Genomic DNA, 20,641 nt, shown 5'->3' with positions numbered 1-20,641 from the left:
ATCATAAATAATTATTGGGTAGGTAAATCACGGATGCAAAGTATTTGAAACTAGCTCCACAGAGAGTTAGGTTTACCTCTCCTCTACAGTATTTAATGCTTATACTGCCTTTTTAAAAAACTAACAAAATATGGCAGAAGTGGTGTTATGATAATTCTGGACCTAACTTTTAAGAGGACTGATGGGTACTACCTTGTTTGCTTGGAGCCCTGAACTACTGTGGAAGAAGTGTAACTATCCTGTTGTATAGACTATGCAATGAGACCCTGAGACTATATGGAGAAGGAGAAGGGCCCAGCCTAGCCCAGAATTCCAGCCTTCCCTGCCAATGCACCAGGCATTTGATTGAATTTGTCTTGGACTTCAGCTCAGTTCAGTCACAAGCTGACTAGCACTGAATGATCTTAAGAAATGAACAATTTTCCAGAGAAGCCCTGCCCAAATTTCCAAGCCACAAAACCAGGAGACATAATAAAATAGTTGTTACTTTAAGCCTCTAAAGTAAGTACTTTGTTATGCAGCAATAAAATAGCTGGAACAGACTGTATGGGGGAGCAAATTTGTAATCCAATATCAGATATGAACATAGATGCAAAAATCCTAAGCAAACTATTGGCAAATCAAATCCAGTGAAATAGATATAAAATATGTATATTATAATATATATTATATATAAATATTTATATATTTTTTATGATATATGTATTTTATATGTATATTATATATAATACTTTTATATGTATATTATAGATATTACATATAATATATATGCCAAATTGGGTTTATCCCAAGTATGCAAGGGATTTTAATATTAGAAAATTCACTAATATAACTCACTGCAATAATAGATTTAAGGGAAGAAGCACAATTTTATTTCAATAAATGAAAATAAGGCATTTGAAATGGCAATGCACATTCACTATAAAAACTCTTAGAAAAATAGGAATAAAAGGGTCTTTTTTTAATCTGATGAAAATTATCTACCAAAAATGAACAGAAGGCATCCTTTTTAATGGTAAAATACATTAGCATTTTATTTAAAATCAGGAAAGTTGTTTATCATCAACATTTCTCTTTAACATTGTATTAGAGATTCTAGAGAATATGTAACTTGAAAAAATATTTAAAATACCATTTATAATAGCAATAAAAATAGGCAAATAGGTACAGAGTAACAAATCTAACAATAAATATGCAAAGCTTTATGGAAACAATTTAAAACTTTATTAAAATATATTAAAGAAGACCTATATAAATACAGACATAACACTTCATGAATAGAAAGACTAAATATCATGAAGATGTGTGTTTTCCCCAAATTAATCTTTAGACTTAATGAAATTCCAAGAAAATTCCAATGGTGGTTTTAGTGCAACTTGACAAGCTGATTCTAAACTTTTATATGAAACAGCAAAATCTCAAGAATAGGCAAGATATTCTTTTTTTTTTTTTTTTTTTTCCATGAGGCATTTTATTTGTAAATGTATGTATTATATCCCTAGAAAAAGAATCCCAGGATTTTCCCTCCTGTGTGTTTTCGTCTTGCTGCTTCATGGTCCATGATGCCAGCTAAGGTTGTCAGTACAATGAAACCAAACTGGTGGGATGGAAGCAGGTTATTCTGCCATTTTTCTAGATCTTTGAGTTGCACATCAAATCTGGGCTGATCCCTCCACACTTGTTTAGCCTGCCTGAAAGGTTCACAACAATTTTCCCAGCTCTGTGATCATCAATGATTTCAAATTCGCCAATGTAAACATGCTTCAGCATCACAGTGAGAAACCGGACGATGACTTTGGAGCACAGTCTAATAAGCACCTGGCGTTTGCCTCTCTTTTCGGCATTGTTGATGCTCTTGAGAGCATCAGCCAGGACATTCATGCGCACCATTGTGGCGGCGCGGGAAGATGGCGGAAAGGGCGTAAGACATTCTTAAAGAGGAAAAATTTTAAAAAATAAATTTGAGAGGGCTTGCCATGTTAGATATCATATATATTATGCAGTTATAGTAGTTAATATACTTCATATTTGTGAAAGAGTAGGCATACTCATTGGTGGAACCAAATAGAGAACAACCCAAAATATGTAAACATATAATGTTATATGTATAATAATATCTATAATAATCAGGGAATACTAAATGTAATAGAGATATTTCAGTAGAAGCTTTAAACTAAATAAACCATTTGTCATAAAAAAAATCACTCAGAAGGGATAGTATATGCCAGGAAATCTGATTTTAAGAACAGGAAATTTATGACAACTAACCACAAGTTTTGTATTTGCACCTAAGTTGAGTACACTACCGTGTCATGCCTCCAATGACTATTCTGTTTTCTCTACTGCGTGATTAGTTCCTAATCATTTTTTAAAAATCTATTTCAGATATTGAGATGGTCTCTGCTTAATTGTCTCTGGCCTACCTTAAAGAATAGCTCATCAGTCTCTTTGGTGTACTGTTTTGTAAGGAACATAAATTACTAATGTTTTTGGACTTCAATCACAGTAATGCAATTTACTTACACATTTGCCTTATTAGACTGAGTTCCTTGACAACAAATACTACCCTTTTAATAGATAACAATTTTTGCCAGCTTCTGTACTAAATACATATTAGAGATACAGAAATCAATATGGATTGAGAATGTGGTTGGATTCATAAAAAGAATTAAGATAAAAAAGAAAGAAAAGGAAAGGAAGAAAATATAGTAGCATTTAAAAATTATTTTCCATGGTCTAAGCACCATGCTAATCACATTTATATGTAAGGAGTCATGGAATTACAGAGCTGGAATGGACTTTGAGATCATCTCTCAAACCTTCTTATTTTACAGAAGTAACTATGTCACAAAGCAGTTAAGTGGCTCATTCAAAGTCATCTGACTATTTGGTTGTAGAAGGCATCAAAGTCCAAACATCCTATCTTCTAGTTCAGTGTTATTTCCTCTACATCATACTGCTTCCTGTTGTGGCCTTTGTAAAATACAAGAACAGAATTTAGTGTCCCAGACCCCTGTATCTTATTTGACTATGGCTCATCATCAGAATATCCTTATATTTCTAAAATAACGGTTTTAACTTTGCCTGAGAGGTTATTTTGTATCATTACCTTCCTATGAGAAATCAGCTACAAATGTTTATGGATTAAGTGATTTAATACTAAATTATGTGAGATGGTTTTATCTCTGTATTATTCATAAAACCCAAATGTTATCAAATTATTCTAATTTATGTTAGAGAGAAAAATATCTGTATTAACCCTGGGCTAGACAAGTAGCATTATTCTTATGAAAAAACTTAAGTGTATGTACATTTACAGAATTAAGCTTTTTTTTTCCCATAGGTTATTGGGGTACAGGGAGTGTTTGGTTACATGAATAAGTTCTTTAATGGTGATTTGTGAGCTTTTGGTGATACTTTGATTACATGACTGTTTATAATTACATCAAATCAAAGTCTTTCCCTAAAAATTGGTTTCAACCTGGTTTATATCCAATTAGTTAAGACACTTTTATTCAATATTTGCTTTTTTACTTTTGCATGAAGTTTAATAATTCACCTAATTTGACTTAATTTTCTAAAGCCTGAAGTGTTTTTGAATAAGCTTTGCCTTTGGTTACTGTTAGAATTCCTCTTTTCTCATAAACAACTTGGTCTCATTTAGATTGCAAGAAATACACAGAAAAAAAAGTAAATATTTTTCCTGGTTCGTAATGATGTCTCAATTTGTATCTGTGCCATTGAACCACCCAGTTAACTAAAAATAAAAATTTTATACGTAATACCAAAGTTTTAGATGTTAGACCATTAGTTTTAGATGTTAGACCATTAGGCTTCCAGATAGCTACTGATCATTTGTCAGAGATCTGAACTCAGCTAAATAAGTTTCTTTTACTGAAAAACAAAACAAAACAACCAATGACAACATCAGAGTTTGGTGTAGACTGCTCAGCTGTAATATAGTCAATTCAGATACCAAGTCCTACCTGAAAGTGTGAGTTAATCTAGAAAGCACAGAATATTTCCTGTTCTCTGGAAACAGAACCTGTAAGAAGCGGAGCCATTGTGCACAGAGATAAAGGATACTGAAACACCATCTCACTTCTGTATTCTGAGTCACTCTGGATATTGACTAACACATCCCCAGACTGTTGAACAATGTATTGGAAATTTTCTCCTATCTTCCCTGACCCCTCCAAAAGTAAGTATTTGATTAATCCACTTTAAGGTCTGAAATTCTCAATATTTCCTAAAACAAAATTTCTGAAAATCTACCTATATCAGTAACAGATTGCTAAGGAAGGTATGTTTATTAAAATCTTCAAAAGTGATGTTTGAATGTCATGAATATGATTTGACTCCATCTATTTCCACTGTGTGTGTGTCTTAATTTGTGTCTTACTCTGTTTTCTCATTTATGAATGGGAAAAATAACTTTCCTGTGGCTGATACCAAAGAGAGCTATTCTGAAGCCAAAATGATTGTGGTTCTGTTTCTGTACCCTGCCACTCTGCTTCTTTGGGGGAAGTGCCCTGTGGTTTTGCCAGGGGCAGACAATCCCATAATCACACACCCAATGCCCTGGTCACAGGGGTAGATAACCAGCCAGACTGAGCCAATCAGAGTGGTGGTTGTGGCCTGGCCAGGGGCAGCCACGGGTCTAGAGCAGGTTGGCCAGCGTCCTTCTCTAGGGTGTTCTAATCAGAAGCTGGGAGAGAAAACGTATCTTTTCTATGTGTTCAGGAGCTGTGAAAATGTGGGATGTTCCCTGCCACATGAAAAAACTGAGAGCAGTGGCATTATGCAGGGATGAATAAAATAGGGCAAACAGAGAGAGAGAAAGCAGACAGGGCTGACAATGTTTGAATTCTTGTTTCTGGCCCTGTCCCTACAGGGACCCTCGTTCCTGTTGTTCTTTCTTCAATTTGGGGGCATAACCCGGGTTCTTCAGGAAATACCCTTTCACTCAAATATATTTCTTTCCCTTTGCTTTTCCTTTTATCTCTTTCTGAAAACAAAAAGCATAGGCCATTAATTTTGGCTTTTTAATTCTATCTACATGCTGATATAAAACAGTTGCAATTATATTTTTTCCTTTGAACACCGTATCCCATCAAGGATAGGCAGCACATATAATTTTCACTCAGTTCAAAATATTTTCTAATTTTCCCTGCAATATTTTTGTTTTGACCCATGGATTGTTTAGAATTGTGTTAATTTCCACATATTTGGTGATTTCCACATATTTTTTGTGACTGACTTGTAAAATTGCATTGTTGTCAAAGAACACGCTCTGTGTGATTTCTATCTTTTTAATTTTATTGAGACCTGTCTGTGGCCCTATATGTGGCCTGTCTCTGTGAATGGTCCTTTGTACAGCTGACTAGAAAGTGTATTCTGCTCTTTTTAGGTGAAATGTTCCAAAAATGTCTATTAGGTCTACTTGGTTGACGGTGTTGGTCACTTCTACTACATGTGTACTCATTTTCTGTCTACTTGTTCTTTTACTGAAACTGGAATGTTAAAGTGACACTCAAATGGATTTGAGTTATGTTTTCTGGATAATACAATTAGTTGCCTATTTAAAAACAAAACAAAAATAAATATAAAAGGCTTCTAACAGTAGGCACTGTTTTACGGAGTCGTGTATATCTTACGTGAACAGTGGACGAACAGCAACATGCTCAAGAGTTTCTTCCTTGTTTTGTTAGTTTGTGGAAATGTTGGGAGACAAGAAAATATTCGGAAATGGCTTCTTTCTATGGGGCCTTCACTTCTTATAACAGGCTCTTGGACGTCAGGCCAAGTTGGGAGTGGGTGGGAATGGTTGAGTTGGCTACACTCTCTAGGCATCAGTGCTTCTTCTGGTCTACACCAGTATCCCAAGACCACCCAGGAATGCACTGAAAAGAATGACTCACCCACTCAGCCCAATTAGAGTTGTACCAAAATGAGCTTTCATGGAAATCTGCAGCACTGATGTTGTATTCAAAAGCTTCTCTCCTTATTAGCACATTTATAAACAAAATTTTAGGCAGAAAACTTATGATAGTATTAGCTCCTGTAGCTTCACAATATTTCAGCAAGGAGGCAGGTATTATCTTGTTTACTAGAAAGAGGGACACAGAAGACCAGAGAAACAGGTACTCCCCCCAGTTTTCTGAGTGATGTAAATCTAACAACAGTATGTTGAAAAATGATATGGCATTGGGAAGCATAGTAGCTTTGTCACGCTCACACGCATGCTCTGAAGTTCCTGTGATAAAAGTAAAATGCTTTTAAAAATTATTTTGAAAGCTGCTACATTTCTGAAATATGCTATAATAATACCAACTTCTGGCAATGGAGCTGACATATTTCAGCTCAAAGTATACACATACAGATGTTATTTTAAAAACAATAATTCAGCAATTACCCATGATGTGATAACATTCCTGACTTTATTGAGTGGCAGTGCTTGAGAGGAAATGTTGGATTGTAATTGATGATATCAATATGAAGTTTCATACAATAAAAATGAAGGATGGAAACAAAGACAACATCTAATTGTTTGACAATATTTAAAAGCAATGTCCAGTTGTGGTGAGATTCTCCTGCCCATTTTAGGTAGAATGTTGTAGTGTGTTGTTTGCTTAGATTAGAGTTTATTTCAGCATTTGAAAAACATTGCCTATTTTTGTTCTTAACCATCATCATAATAGATCTGTGATTATTTGATTTGATAGATGGTAGGATATTTTTTGTGGGACTCAATTTCATTTAAAAAGCTGTCTTCCATGTAACGTATGCTTTTGCTAATGGATCATAATAGTTATTAATAAAAATTAATACATTGTGTTTATTCATCTATTTCATTGGAAACAACTGATAATCTTAATTACAAGACAAAATGAGTTCTAATGATTGAACTAAAAAATTGAGACAAATTTAAGGAGTGAAAGGAATTATTATCCTTGACTAAATGCAGGTAGTGATGTAATTTCTTTGTACATTGATGTGAATATCATTACTGAGTTATGTTTTTATTTTTATGTAATTTTAGGATTCGTGTGCATGTCCTATAAGCAACTTTTCAAGAGGGAAGTTGTCTTGGAATATGAGTGGGTTAAATGGAAATTTCTCATATGGATATCACGTAGACAAGCACCACCCAAAGTGTGATCTGTGGACCTTCATTGTCTTCATCACCTGGGAGCTTGTTAGAAATTCAGAATTGTGCTGAACCAGAATCTCTTTGTTGGCGAGGAGCTCAGGAATTTGTTTTAACAGCTCTTTTTTTTGTGTGATTCAATGAATGTTGAAGTTTGAGGACCATTAATCCACACACATTATACATTTCAGTGCTGGTATCAGGTATAAGAGCTGACTCAGACTCTGTATTCAACAACCATCATAAGATCTGGGTTTTACCCTTCTCCCATGGACACTTACCTGAATAAATAATCAGATTCCTTTAGGGAAGAACTGGTTAATTACTACCGTTGTGTCTCGACTCCTTCCTCATGGGGTCCTGCTCATTCCTTTGGTAGATGGTTGAGTCAATGAGCTGGCTAGGGATTGTGACACTCCATTGGGGCAACTTTATTTACAGAGTTTTAAGTTTTTGAACCATCACTACAATACAGTTTTAGAACATTTCCATCACCCCCTCCCCTTAACTTCTCTCGAGGCTGTCTGAAATCAGTCCTGTTTCCCACCTTTATTTCCAGAAAACCTCTGATCTGCTCTCTGTCTCTACACAGTTGTCTTTTTCTTGAACATTTCATATGAATGGAATCATACAATGTGTACTCTTTTGCATTTGGTTTCTTTCAAGTTGCATAATGTATTTGAGGTTCAGCCATTTTGTAGCAAATACCAATATTTTGTTCCTTTTTCTGGCTGAATAGTATTTCATTGTATGAGGATCACATTTAGTTTATCCATTCTCAGGTCGATGGATGTTGGAGTGTTTACAATTTCAGAATATTGTGAATAATGCTGCTAGGAACATTTGAGTACAAATCTGTGTGTGGACATACTTCCAGGTCTTGTGGGTAGATACCTCAGAGTGGAATTCCTGCTCATACTCTTACCAGTGGAAGGTGTACAGGTTCTTGGCATTTTGAACAAAGAATTGGACAAAACACACAAACAAAGCAAGGAAAGAATGAAGCAACAAAAGCAGAGATTTATTGAAAACAAAAGCGCATTCCACAGGGTAGGAGACGGCTTGAGCAAGCAGCTCAAGAGCACTGGTTACAGAATTGTCTAGGGTTTAAATACCCTTTAGAGATTTCCCATTGGTTACTTGGTGTATGCCCTATGTAAATGAAGAAGACAAAGTGAAGTTACAAAGTTATTTACTTGGTGTGTGTCCTATGCAAATGAAGAGGATGTTTCCTGCCATAGCTGAAGTGAAGTTACAAAGTTCTTTATTAATACTTGGGTTTAAAAGGTTGGGGTTTTTCAGTTTAATTTAGTTCTAGGAATTCTTTAGGTTCCCTGTCTGCAGAGCTTATTTCCTGCCTCAATATCACTTCTTATCATTGCTATTGATTACCTGAAATAATCAATACATTAAAAAATATTACTTCAAATGTACAATTTGGCTGAGAAAAGTTTTTTATATATCACTTTACTCAGATCATGTCAGACAATTACCAAAGATTTTCTGACTGTACAATACTGGTAGATTCATCAGTTTTCAGAGAATTTTATTGACTGTCATTCTCTGAATAATAATTGATCTTTAACTTACTTTCTGTTCATAGTTGCAATTCCGAAATAGACTCTTATTTGACAGAGGCACCTTATCAATCATTTTGCTTGCTTTGTCCCCAGTCACTGCTTTTGCATTTATTTGCCTGTAGGATTATATGTGTTTCATCAATTATTTTACAGCAACATAGGGAAGGTTTCTCCAGCTTTTGTATTCTTATCCGTATTACACACAATGTTAGTTCCTAGGATGCCTGAATATTCTTCTACTTTGCCTCAGAAATTTTAATAAGTTTCTCATAATGTTCTTTGTGTGTGTCAAATGACACCAGTATTTTGAGACACAACCTACAATGAAATAGGTTCACTCTCAGCTGGCAATTAAATTGCAAATTTCTAACTATTTTTATCATTTTTGTGTACCGTTATTTTTGTTGAAGCTTGCATTTTATAACACAAACAGATGATTCAGTCATTAATTAAGTTTTGCCACGATCAACACTAGTGCTCATATTTGTTATAAATCTCTTCTATTATGTCCAGAAAGTTTTTAAACCTCTTAATCATAATAGAATCCTTTTTTTTTTAAGAGTTCTTCAAAACCACGATGCAATACCAGTTCACACCAGTCAGAATTGCTATTATTAAAAAGTCAAAAAATAACAAATTCTGGCAAGGTTGCAGAGAAAAAGGAATGCTTATATACCGTTGGTAGGAGTGTAAATTAATTCAACCATTGTAAAAGACAGTGTGGAAATTCCTCAAAGGCCTGAAAACAGAAATACCATTTCACCTAGCAATCTCATTAGTGGGCATATCCCCAAAGGAATATAAATTGTTCTGCTGTAAAGACACATGCATATGTATGTTCACTGCAGCACTATTCACAATAGCAAAGACATAGAATCAACCTAAGTGCTGATCAGTGGTAGACTGGATAAAGAAAATGTGGTATAAATACCCCAAAGAATACTATGCAGCCATCAAAAAGAACAATTGTGTCCTTTGCAGGAATGTGGATGGAGCTGGAGGCCATTATCCTTAGCAAACTAACACAGGAACAGAAAACCAAACACCACATATTATCACTTATAAGTAGGAGCTAAATGACAAGAATACATGGACACATAGAGGAGAGAACAACACACACTGGGGCCTATAGGAGGGTGGAGGGTGAAGGGTGGGAGGAGAGAGAGGATCAGGAAAGATAACTAATGGGTACTTGGCTTAATACCTGGGTTGCAAAATATCTGTACAACAAACCCCCTATGACACAAGTTTACCTATATAACAAACTTCCACGTGTACCCCTGAACTTAAAAGTTAAATTTTAAAAAAGTCCAATCTGGATTATAGTTCATGATAATATATATGTACTTTTGACTTCTAGAAGTGCTGAATTGATATATCACTAAGAAATGCATGATGATGAGACTGAAAATTCAATATATGAGAAAATATAGTGGTCATTTGTATACTCACAGTATCCTTACATCCAAGGCAGACATTTTAATTATTGACACTTTGATCCATTCATGGGTCCGCATAAGTAACCAGACTTAGTCCATGGCGTTACATATTTTGGCCTTACGGCAAGTAGTACCATTTATAAATGATACAACCTCGCCAGTATCTGTTATTTTAAATTTTTAATAGTAACCATTCTGACTGGTATGAGATAGTATAACATTGTGGTTTTGAAGGACTCTTTTTTTTAAAACAAATGATCCTTCTTTTTTTTTTTTTTTTGAGACAGAGTCTTGTTCTGTCCTCCAGGCTGGAGGAGTGCAGTGGCATGATCTCGGCTCACTATGTCCTCTGCAATTCTCCTGCCTCAGCCTCCCAAATAGTTGGGATTACAGATGCCTGCCACCATGTCTGGCTAATTTTTTTTGTTTTTTATTTTTTGTAGAGATGGAGTTTCACCATATTGGCCAGGCTGGTCTCGAACTCCTGACTTCAAGTCACCCACCTGCCTCAGCCTCCCAAAGTGCTGCGATTACAGGTGTTAGCCACTATTTTTAAATTATGGTTAAGAGGTTTAAAAATAATCCTAGACATGATAGAAGAGATTTCTAACAAATAAGAGCACTCGTGTTGAAAGCTGTAAAACTTTATTAATGACTGAATCACCTGTTAGTGTTACGTGAACCCAGGGAGGCGGAGCTTGCACTGAGCCAAGATTGTGCCACTGCACTCCAGCCTGGGCGACAGAGCGAGACTCTGTCTCAAAAAAAATAAAAATAAAAATAAAGTTTATTCTGCTAGTTTGTTTCCTGATAGATGTTAAAAATATTGGCTAGGCACAGTGGCTCATGCCTGTAACCCCAGCACTTTGGGACACCAATGTGGGTGGGCCACTTGAGCCCAGGAGATTGAGACCAGCTTGGGCAACATGGTGAAACACCATCTCTACAAAAAGTACAAAAAAAAAAAAAAAAAAAAAAGTAGCCAAGCATGGTGGTATGCACCTGTGGTCCCAGCTACTTGGGAGGCTGAGGAGGGAGGATCACTTGAACCTGGGAAGTCAGGGCTGCAGTGAGCTGAGATCCTGCCATTGTACTCCAACCTAGGTGACAAAGCAAGACACTGTTTAAAAAAAAAAAAAAAAAGGCACTGTTAAAATGTTAAAACTATATAGCTAGTAAAATGTTCAAATGTTAACCTAAAGTTGTGTCGAGGACTAGCAGTGGTATATGGGGTGTGCTTGGGAAATGCTGCTCTAACCTATAACATCAGGACCATGAGTCACCTAAATAAACCCACTATCTTCACATCATCTCACCACTCACATTGTGCCAATAGAAGATATAAACTGGGCTGGGCACGGTGGCTCACTCCTGTAATCCCAGCACTTTGGGAGGCCAAGGTGGGTGGATCACGAGGTCAGGAGTTCGAGACCAGCCTGACCAACATGGTGAAACCCGTCTCTACTAAAAATACAAAAATTAGCCAGGCGTGGTGGCATGCGCCTGTAATCCCAGTTACTCAGTAGGCTGAGGCAGGAGAATTGCTTGATCCTAGGAGGTGGAGATTGCAGTGAGCAGATATCGTGCCATTGCACTCCAGCCTGGGCAACAGAGCAAGACTCCATCTCAAAAAAAAAAAAAAAAAAAAGATATAAACTGTTGGCCGGGCCAAGTGGCTCATGCCTGTAATCCCAGCATTTTGGGAGGCTGGGGCAGGTGGATCACTTGAGCCCAAGGGTTCAAGACCAGCCTGGGAAACATGGTGAAACCCCATCTCTACAAAAATTAGCCAAGCGTGATGGTACATACGTGTAGTCCCAGCTCCTCAGGAGGCTTAGGCAGGAGGATCACTCGAGTCCAGAAGGTTGAGGTTGCAGTCAGCTGTGATTGCACTACTGCACTCCAACTTGAGTGGCAGAGTGAGACCCTGTCTCAATAAAAAAAATAAAGACATAAACTGTCATGAAGAATCTATCAGTATTCTTAATTCTTGCTTCTGAATCTAACTTTTTAAAAAATTACCAATAGTTGGAATGATTAATAAATGATAGAGGCAAAGAAAAATTGGAATAAAACCCTCTTCCACTCTCTCCTCCATGTTCATCTAACTGTGGAGAAATCAGGGTGTTAAAAGAAAATGTCACTAGAGAAAGCTGGATTCCAATCCAGGTTTTTCAGTTTAGAGCTCTTAAGCAGTTTGAGTGTATGAAAATAATTATATCTGTCCAGTGAGGTTTTTTGTTTTGTTTTGTTTTGTTTTGTTTTGAGACAGAGTCTCACTCTGTTGCCCAGACTGGAGTGCAGTGGGGTGATCTCGGCTCACTGCAAGCTCCGCCTCCCGAGTTCCCACCATTCTCCTGCCTCAGCCTCCCGAGTAGCTGGGACTACAGGTGCCCGCCACCATGCCTGGCTAATTGTTTGTCTTTTTAGTAGAGATAGGGTTTCACCGTGTTAGCCAGGATGGTCTCGATCTCCTGAACTCGTGATCCATCCACCTCGGCCTCCCAAAGTGCTGAGATTGTAGGCATGAGCCACTGCGCCTGGCTGAGGTTTTAAGATATCAAATGTAGCATGCCTGGCATAGGGCCTGGTGCATAATAGATATTCAAAATATTACAGGTACTTTTATTTTTATTTTTATTTTAGAGACAGGGTGTCTCTCTGCCACCCAGGTTGAAGTCCAATGACCTGATGATCACAGTTCACTGTAACCTCAGACTCCTGGGCTCAAGCAATCCTCCCACCTCAGCCTCTTGAGTAGCTAGGACTACAGGCATGTTCCACCACACCCAGTTAATTTTTATTTTATTTTATTTTTTTGGTAGAGACAAGATCTTGCTATGTTATCCCAGGGTGGTCTCGAACTCCTGGCCTCCAGCAATCTTCCTGCCTTGGCCTCCCAAAGTGCTGGAATTACAGGTAGTTTTAATTCTTTCTTTTTTTTTTTTTTTTGTTATGCTGGTTGAGCTAAGAATATCCCCCCATATACTTTGTGTGCTACTGTAAAAACTAAGTTATATTATAAAATATTTTCCAAATTGCCTATTAAATATGAACAACATTTTCTTTGAAAATTCCAAAGGCATCAACAAATCTAGGGAGGATAAAGAATGGAAAAATTTAAATATTTCTAAAATATAGTACTTTTGTCACAGTGAGAATAGTTTAATAATGTGTTCAAAATGTTGGATATTTTGAGATCTGCAGATGAAAGGCACTGCGGAAATAAGGTGTCATTACAGTTCATTTGAGTATGCCTTACCAAACAAATTTTTTAAAATTATAGAATCAAAACATGTAGCTCACCCTTCCTATCATATTATCCCTTAAAACATGCAGAAAATCTCTAAATTATTAGTAAACTTGAATAACAATATATAAAATTATGATCCCAGCACTTTGGGAGGCCGAGACGGGCGGATCACGAGGTCAGAAGATCGAGACCATCCTGGCTAACACGGTGAAACCCTGTCTCTACTACAAAATACAAAAAAAACCTAGCCGGGTGAGGTGGCGGGCGCCTGTAGTCCCAGCTACTCGGGAGGCTGAGGCAGGAGAATGGCGTAAGCCCAGGAGGCGGAGCTTGCAGTGAGCTGAGATCCGGCCACTGCACTCCAGCCTGGGCCACAGAGCGAGACTCCGTCTCAAAAAAAAAAAAAAAAAAAAAAAAAAAAAATTATGATCCCAAAAATGAAAACACAGTATTGTATCCCTTAAATAGTGAACTGATAATTAAATAATATGTATGCATTTATTTATTTATTTTTGAGACAGAGTCTTGCTCTGTCTCCCAGGCTGGAGTGCAGTGGCACAATCTTGGCTCACTGCAACCTCCACCCCCTGGGTTCAAGCAATTTTCGTGCCTTAGCCTCCCAAGTAGCTGAGATTGCAGGCATGTGCCACCATGCCCAGCTAATTTTTTAAAATATATTTAGTAGAGACGGGGTTTCGCCATGTTGGCCAGGCTGGTCTCGAACTACTGACCTCAAGTGATCCGCCTGCCTGGGCCTCCCAAAGTGCTGGGATTATAGGTGTGAGACACCACGCCTGGCCTAAATAATATTTTATAGAGAAGAAAAGGTGAAAGCTGTTTGGACAAATTAATATTTAAAGAAAAGACTTCTTAACATAGAATATGTAAAGCTAAGATGATATCTCATCTTAAATATTGTCATCACTTTCATTACTTTCCTCTCCAAAAAAAAAGAGTCAGAAGTTTATTTGTGCTGAGAATTTAGGAATGAATTTTAATACCGTGTGGTTTAGTTTGATGATTTTTTTTTGGAGAGGCAGACTACCTGGAATGATGTGATTTTTCTCAATTCATTCCTGTTTTTCCTTCCATGTTCATGTATTTTCATTTATCACAAGTATTATGGGATAAACCCACATCAAAAGACCTTGACCATAAAATGTTAAGAATACAAGAAAACCAATGAAAAACCTTAACACCATTCAAAGACTTCTGTCTCTTACAGGCACTGATGACATGTAGTAACACAAAAGAATGTGGTCACCCTTCTGGAATAGTGAGTGAGTCAAGTAAACTTGTATTCGATTCAGGTCATGTGTTGTTTGGCTGGGCTATTCAACACTACTGTAAACTCAGAAATGGATTTACCAAACACATTTATTTTCTTTTAAATTGTTTACAAAATCTTTCTAAGTAATTTTGAAACTTAAAATGTATATTTCTTATTATAAAAGCAACATGTGTTCACTGCACAAAAGCTAGACAACAGGAGAAAAAATATATTTTGTATTCGTTTAACATTTTTGTTTAAATCCTAATCTGTCCAAAAACATTCTCATCTTTTCCTTTCTATAAACATTAACTCTTATTAATAAACACAGTATTTTTTATTATTGGGATCATCATTTTGCATATGCTATTTAAAATTTGCTGACATAAGAAACAAGAAACAAATAAGAACATACAAATAAACAAAACCCCACCAGTAACCCTGTCATTAGGCATAATCACTATTAACTTGTTGGATGTCTATTTTCCAGAATTTTCTCAATTTGCAAATCATTGTCAGAAGCAATAGGTCTTAAATTGATTTATTTGTAATCCAAAAATGCATTGGCTCTGTGCATTCTGAAGGTATACATTGTTCCATCTTCTACTCTACATGCTGCTAAGAACTATTGGAAAGTCACTTTTAATAAGTTCATAGTTGTCAGTGGGCAGGGCCTTGCTGAGGACCCCTGGCTGGGCACCTGCTGCGGGTTCATTTACGCGTTCCCTCAGCTGCCTCCTTTCAACCTTGTCCACCCATTGCCGTCTCTGGTGCCGTGGTGGTGGTTCCTGTTCCTGCCGCAGCTCTCTCCCCTTCTTCCCTCTCCACCAGATCGCAGAGGTCACTCACCGTGGTTTTACCCAGTGCGGCTGCCAGGCTCTTGGGAAGCAACAGTGCATCTTGTCTTGTTCTGCTGCCTGGCGTGCCAGTGCTTCCTCCAAGAATTTGAAAGACTTATTGGCTGACCTGATAGTTAAGGAGCAGGCCAGAATTAAGACCTTCAGGCAGCGACATGGCAAGAAGGTGGTGGGCCAAATCACTGCAGACGCAATGTATGGCGGCATGAGAGGCATTAAGGGACTGGTGTATAAAATATCTGTTCTTGATTCTCATGAGGGTTTCTGTTTCCAAGGCTTTAGTATCCCTGAATACCAAAAACTGCTACCCAAGGCTAAGGGTGGGGAAGGACCCTTACCCAGGGGACTTATTTTGGCTGCTGGTAACTGGACAGACCCCAAGAGAGGAACAGGTATCTTGGCTCTCAAGAGAGTGGGCAAAGAGGGCAGCTCTACCTTCCCATGTGGTCACCATGCTGGACAGCGTTCCCACCAATCTATACCCATGTTTGAGCTCAGTGAAGCCGTGGCAGCCCTAAACAACTTTCCGAACCAAGTACTGGGAGTTGATTTATGAAGACCATGTATATCTAATCACAAAGCTACCTTGTGTTGCAGCAAAGGTCTACCGAAATCTCTACTGAGAGGGCAGCGGTATTGGGGCCACTGACTCTAAGCTGGACTGGTCCCACAGTTTCACCAACATGTTAGGCTATACTGATGCTCAGTTCACTGAGCTCATGCACCTGTAGCTCACCATCCACAGTGACCATGAGCACAGCAATGTAAGTGCTTATAGCAGCCAGTTGGTGGGCAGGGCCCTTTCAGACCCTTCCCTGTCCTTTGCAGCAGCCATGAACGGGCTGGCAGGTCCTCTACATGGACTGGCAAATCAGGAAGTGCTTGTCTGGCTAACACAACTACAGAAGGAAGTTGGCAAAGATGTGTCAGATGAGAAGTTAAGAGACTACTTTCAACTCGAGATGGGTTGTTTCAGGCTATGGCCATGCAGTGCTGAGGAAGACTGAGCCACAATGTACCTGTCAGCAAGAGTTTGCTCTGAAACACCGCATAATATCCCATGTTTAAGTTGGTTGCTCAGCTATACGAGATTGTGCCCAATATCCTCTGAGATTAGTTTAAGGCCAAGAATCCTGGGCCCAAAGTAGACGCTCATGGTGGGGTGCTCTCCAGTACTACAGCATGATGGAGATACATTGCTATGTGGTCCTGTTTGGGGCATCACAGGCATTGGGTGTACTGGCACAGCTCATCTGGAGCCGAGCCCGAGACTTCCCTCTAGAAAGACCCAAGTCCATGAGCACAGGTGGTCTGATGAAGTCTGTGGACTCTATGTCAGGATAAAACTGGATACTGGGGGAAACTGACTATCAGAAAGTGAGGAAGCCTTAAAAAATGTATATTGTTGTTTCAGGGGGCCTTTAAAGACTTAAGATTAAATTATATCTGAGGCACTGATAATATGTTTGAGGTTAAAATATTAATTCAGAGTTTAAAAAATGAAAAATGATCCCTTCTTCCCTAACCAGATCCCTTCCCCTGCCTGGTATGAGTTGCCCATCAACTGTAGGATGACCAGAACTAATGCATGTGCTGTGGTTTAGGTTTGGTCCCTCTCTATCTCTAGAGTGAGAATGTGGTTCCTCTTTCTCTGGGTCAGAGCCAGATGCAGAGAATCTATAGTCACTTTGGAGCTTTTGCTTCTTCTCTGTCAAACCTCAACAAGCCAGCTAACCAAGACTCCGCCCCTTCTGTTTCCACAGGAATCACATTGGATAGTCAGCAGTACCAAGCCCCTTGGCACTCTGTCATGCACACGAACACCTCCTAGAAAGACCTTTTGGTTAGCCAGACAGGCATGCTGTGGCAAATTTTTAAGATGCCAAGTGACCATAAAGGCATGGCATTTGTGGTGACTGGCACCCAATGTTAGATTCTATTTCAATTTTTAAAACTATCCAATTAAAATTAAGGCCTGGGAGTGTTCTGTTTCCCATTACTTTAATACTCACCTCCTCCCAGACTTTCCACACCTGTTGTATCTTGAGCTGAGGATGTTCTGGACCTCCTACTCTTGGTCCCTACTAGAAACCTCTCAACAGATCTGTGGTCCCAGTGATTGGGTTTTATTAGTGCTTAATATGAACTAAGGTTTTTTACTTCCACAGAACGCAAGCCACTACCCTCTGACTTTCCCTTACCCTTCTAATATGTTGTGGGGCATAGAACAGGGACTCAGGAATGACCAGCATGGTATTTTCAGAGTCTGGTCCCTGGGGTATTAGCACCACTTTTTGAACAGGGAACTGATTCAAGATTGGACATGATCTCCTATGATTATCATGTCCTGGGGCTGAGGGCATTAAAAATAGTAAGCCTCCCTCCTCATCCGCTGCCTCAAGAAAATGCCCCCTTATTTATCAACATCCTTTTCCTGTACCTTCCCCAAGAGCTCACAGTACAATGTTTGTTTTAGAGGCCCCATTTGCACAGGTTTTCAGCAACTCGGAATGCTCTGCTGCCTTTGAGGTGGGCTTGAGATACACTCCTGCTGTGCCCCCGTCTTCCCTCCAGACTCCTGCCTTTGTTTGTGTGGATCCCCAATCCCAGAACCACGGTGTTCAGTTGGACACATGTAAATCCCTGGGTAACCATCAAGTCATGATGCAGACTTCAGGCTGTTCTGTATAAAATGCAAAATAAACATCTTTATTAACAACAGCAAAAAATTCACAGTTAAGTGGAGGAATCAGACAAGCATATCACTGTTGTCATTGACACCATATGCTGTAGGGAACTGAGGAGTGGCACCTACTGAGCCTAGAGGAATCTGAGGAGCCTTCACGGAGAAGTGATATTAGAGTCTTGAATAAGGAATAGAGTGTTCATCATTCAGGCAAGGCAGGGGAGGCCTTTGCAAAGAATGTGCAGGGCTGGGAGAGAATGTAAAATAGTCAGCCCTGCGTAGGTTAATATGGTGTATGATAGTGAAATATAAATCTTGAAAGACAGAGACTTGACTGACCATGCAAAGACCTAATGTCCAGATAAGAAGCCTGGGCTTCATCTGGTAGGTCACAGGAATCTATTTAAGGAATGTATATGTGTGTGGGTGGAGTGGGGCTTCTACAAGAAATACACAAGTAATCTTTGGATAGTGCCTTCGGTTTAGTTTCTGAAGACATAGCCCAAAATGGGGATTGAGTGAGCAAAAAAGGCTGAGTGTAGCTGTGGACACAACAGGACACGTGCTTCCGTCTCACCCCTGGGGAAGCTCTGGAGCACAAATTGCACCACAGGGTTAATACCATCCCAAGGCATGGGGTTGCCCTACCTGGGTCAATTAGTCCTTCGCCCAGGGTCTGGTGAGAAGGGAAAGAGGCAGAGCTTCCTGTGCTAGCACTGGCCGAGAGCAATTCTCAGGAGAAGGGGGCATCCATCAGTACTCACAGCTCCCATCACAGCATGAGTACAGAAGCAGGTAAAGAGGAACTGAGCAGAGCACCAGCAATGCATCCATTTCAGAGAGCTTTAACTAAACAGCACAAATGTATTCTTGATGAACATTTCTGGCTCTTCCTTTGAAAGTTTGAAACTCTGGTATGTCTACACCCATCAGATGAGGAGAGTCTTGTGGTATTGACAACCAACTACTAATCATCCCACATTGACAGAGTGAGTAGACCCAGAGTGTGCTCTTCTGGGTCATAAGGGATAATTTTCTATCTACAGGGAGAGCCTTGGGGTTGAGGAAATCATATTTCAACGTGTAAAAACATTAAGTAACAGTAGAAAAGTTAAAGATGTTCATGAGGCAGCAGTACAGCAGCTCACAAAGAAATAGAAGACAATTGTCCCATGAATGGCTGTGTCTTCAGTTGGACTAGAGTCACTTCTTTGCTCTTTTGAAACACTTTCTCTCTGATACTTTCAAGATACTTGAGAAGTGACATCAGTTTCACTGCTATTAGCTTCCCTGAAGTGTATACACAACATGGGCATGGAAGCAATGCTGCCTGCCTCTCAATATGATGTGTGCATTCATTCATTCATTCATTCATTCATTCATTCATTCAACAAATACTATGTGGTATGCAGTGCCCCAGGTGAGAGAAATATCACAAAGAACAGCGCAATATCCCCGAGATTGGGAAGCTTACATTTTAGATTTGCAGAGGCATACAGGCTATATATAAGTAATTAAGTAAGAATGAATGTCAACTTGTGATAGGTATAAGGTAAAAAATAAAGCAGGTGAGCTGGGCATGTGGGTGGGTGGTTCACGCCTGTGATCCCAGCACTTTGGGAGGCTGAGGTGGGAGGATTGCCTGAGCTCGGGAGATTGAGACCAGCCTGGGCAACATAGTAAGACCCTCCCTCAACAACAACAACAAAAATAGCCAGGCGTGGTGGTTCATGCCTATAGTCCCAGCTACTTGGGAAGCTGAGGTGGGAGGATTGCTTGAGCCCAGGAGTTTGGGACTGCAGTGAGCCATGATCGCACCACTGTACTCCAGCCTGGGTGACAGTGAGACCCTGTCATAAATAAATAAATAAAGCAGATAAAGTGGGTAGAAAGCACCAGAGTGCCAAGGGATTGATATTGATTTCTATTTTATTTAGAGTAATCTGAGAAGGCTTCACTTATAATTTGGCTTGAAGAAAACATGAGAGCAAGTCATGCAATGTTCGAGTGCAGCAGTCAGAAGAAAAAGCTATGCAAGGGCCCTAAGGTTGAAAGTGTTCTTAGTGTGTTTGAGAAACATCAAGGAATGTGCAAAAGGCAGAGTGATAGAAGATGAGATCAGAGAGGTGAGAGGTGGGGAGAGGTGTCACATGTGTCCCTGGAGGCCATTGTAGGGCTTTTGCCTTTTATTCTGAATGAGATAGGAAGCCTTTGTAGTGTCTTGAGCAGAGATGTGATATGATCTGGTTTATGATTTAAAAGACCCAGTTGGGTGCATTCGGGACTGGCTACAGTTTGAAGGACCTGGTGAGAAATGAAAGTGTGAGGCTATTTGTTCAAAAATTATCAAGAATTTCAAGATGGCAACAGCACAGCATTAAACCGAGCACTGGGTCCTTGTGAGTG

General features: G+C 39.0%; 2 pseudogenes; one reads left to right on the top strand and one right to left on the bottom strand.

Moving 5' to 3' along the window:
* Positions 1 to 1,442: 1,442 nt before the first annotated feature.
* Positions 1,443 to 1,933, bottom strand: LOC103228383 (small ribosomal subunit protein uS8-like; annotated as a pseudogene).
* A 12,720-nt stretch (positions 1,934 to 14,653) lies between these two features.
* LOC103228680 (citrate synthase, mitochondrial-like) lies at positions 14,654 to 17,313 on the top strand (annotated as a pseudogene).
* The last annotated feature ends 3,328 nt before the right edge of the window (positions 17,314 to 20,641 follow it).

The sequence above is a fragment of the Chlorocebus sabaeus genome, chromosome 22, assembly GCF_047675955.1.
Source record: "Chlorocebus sabaeus isolate Y175 chromosome 22, mChlSab1.0.hap1, whole genome shotgun sequence".
Classification (NCBI taxonomy): Eukaryota; Metazoa; Chordata; class Mammalia; order Primates; family Cercopithecidae; genus Chlorocebus; species Chlorocebus sabaeus.
This window is presented reverse-complemented; position numbering and strand designations above follow the sequence as displayed.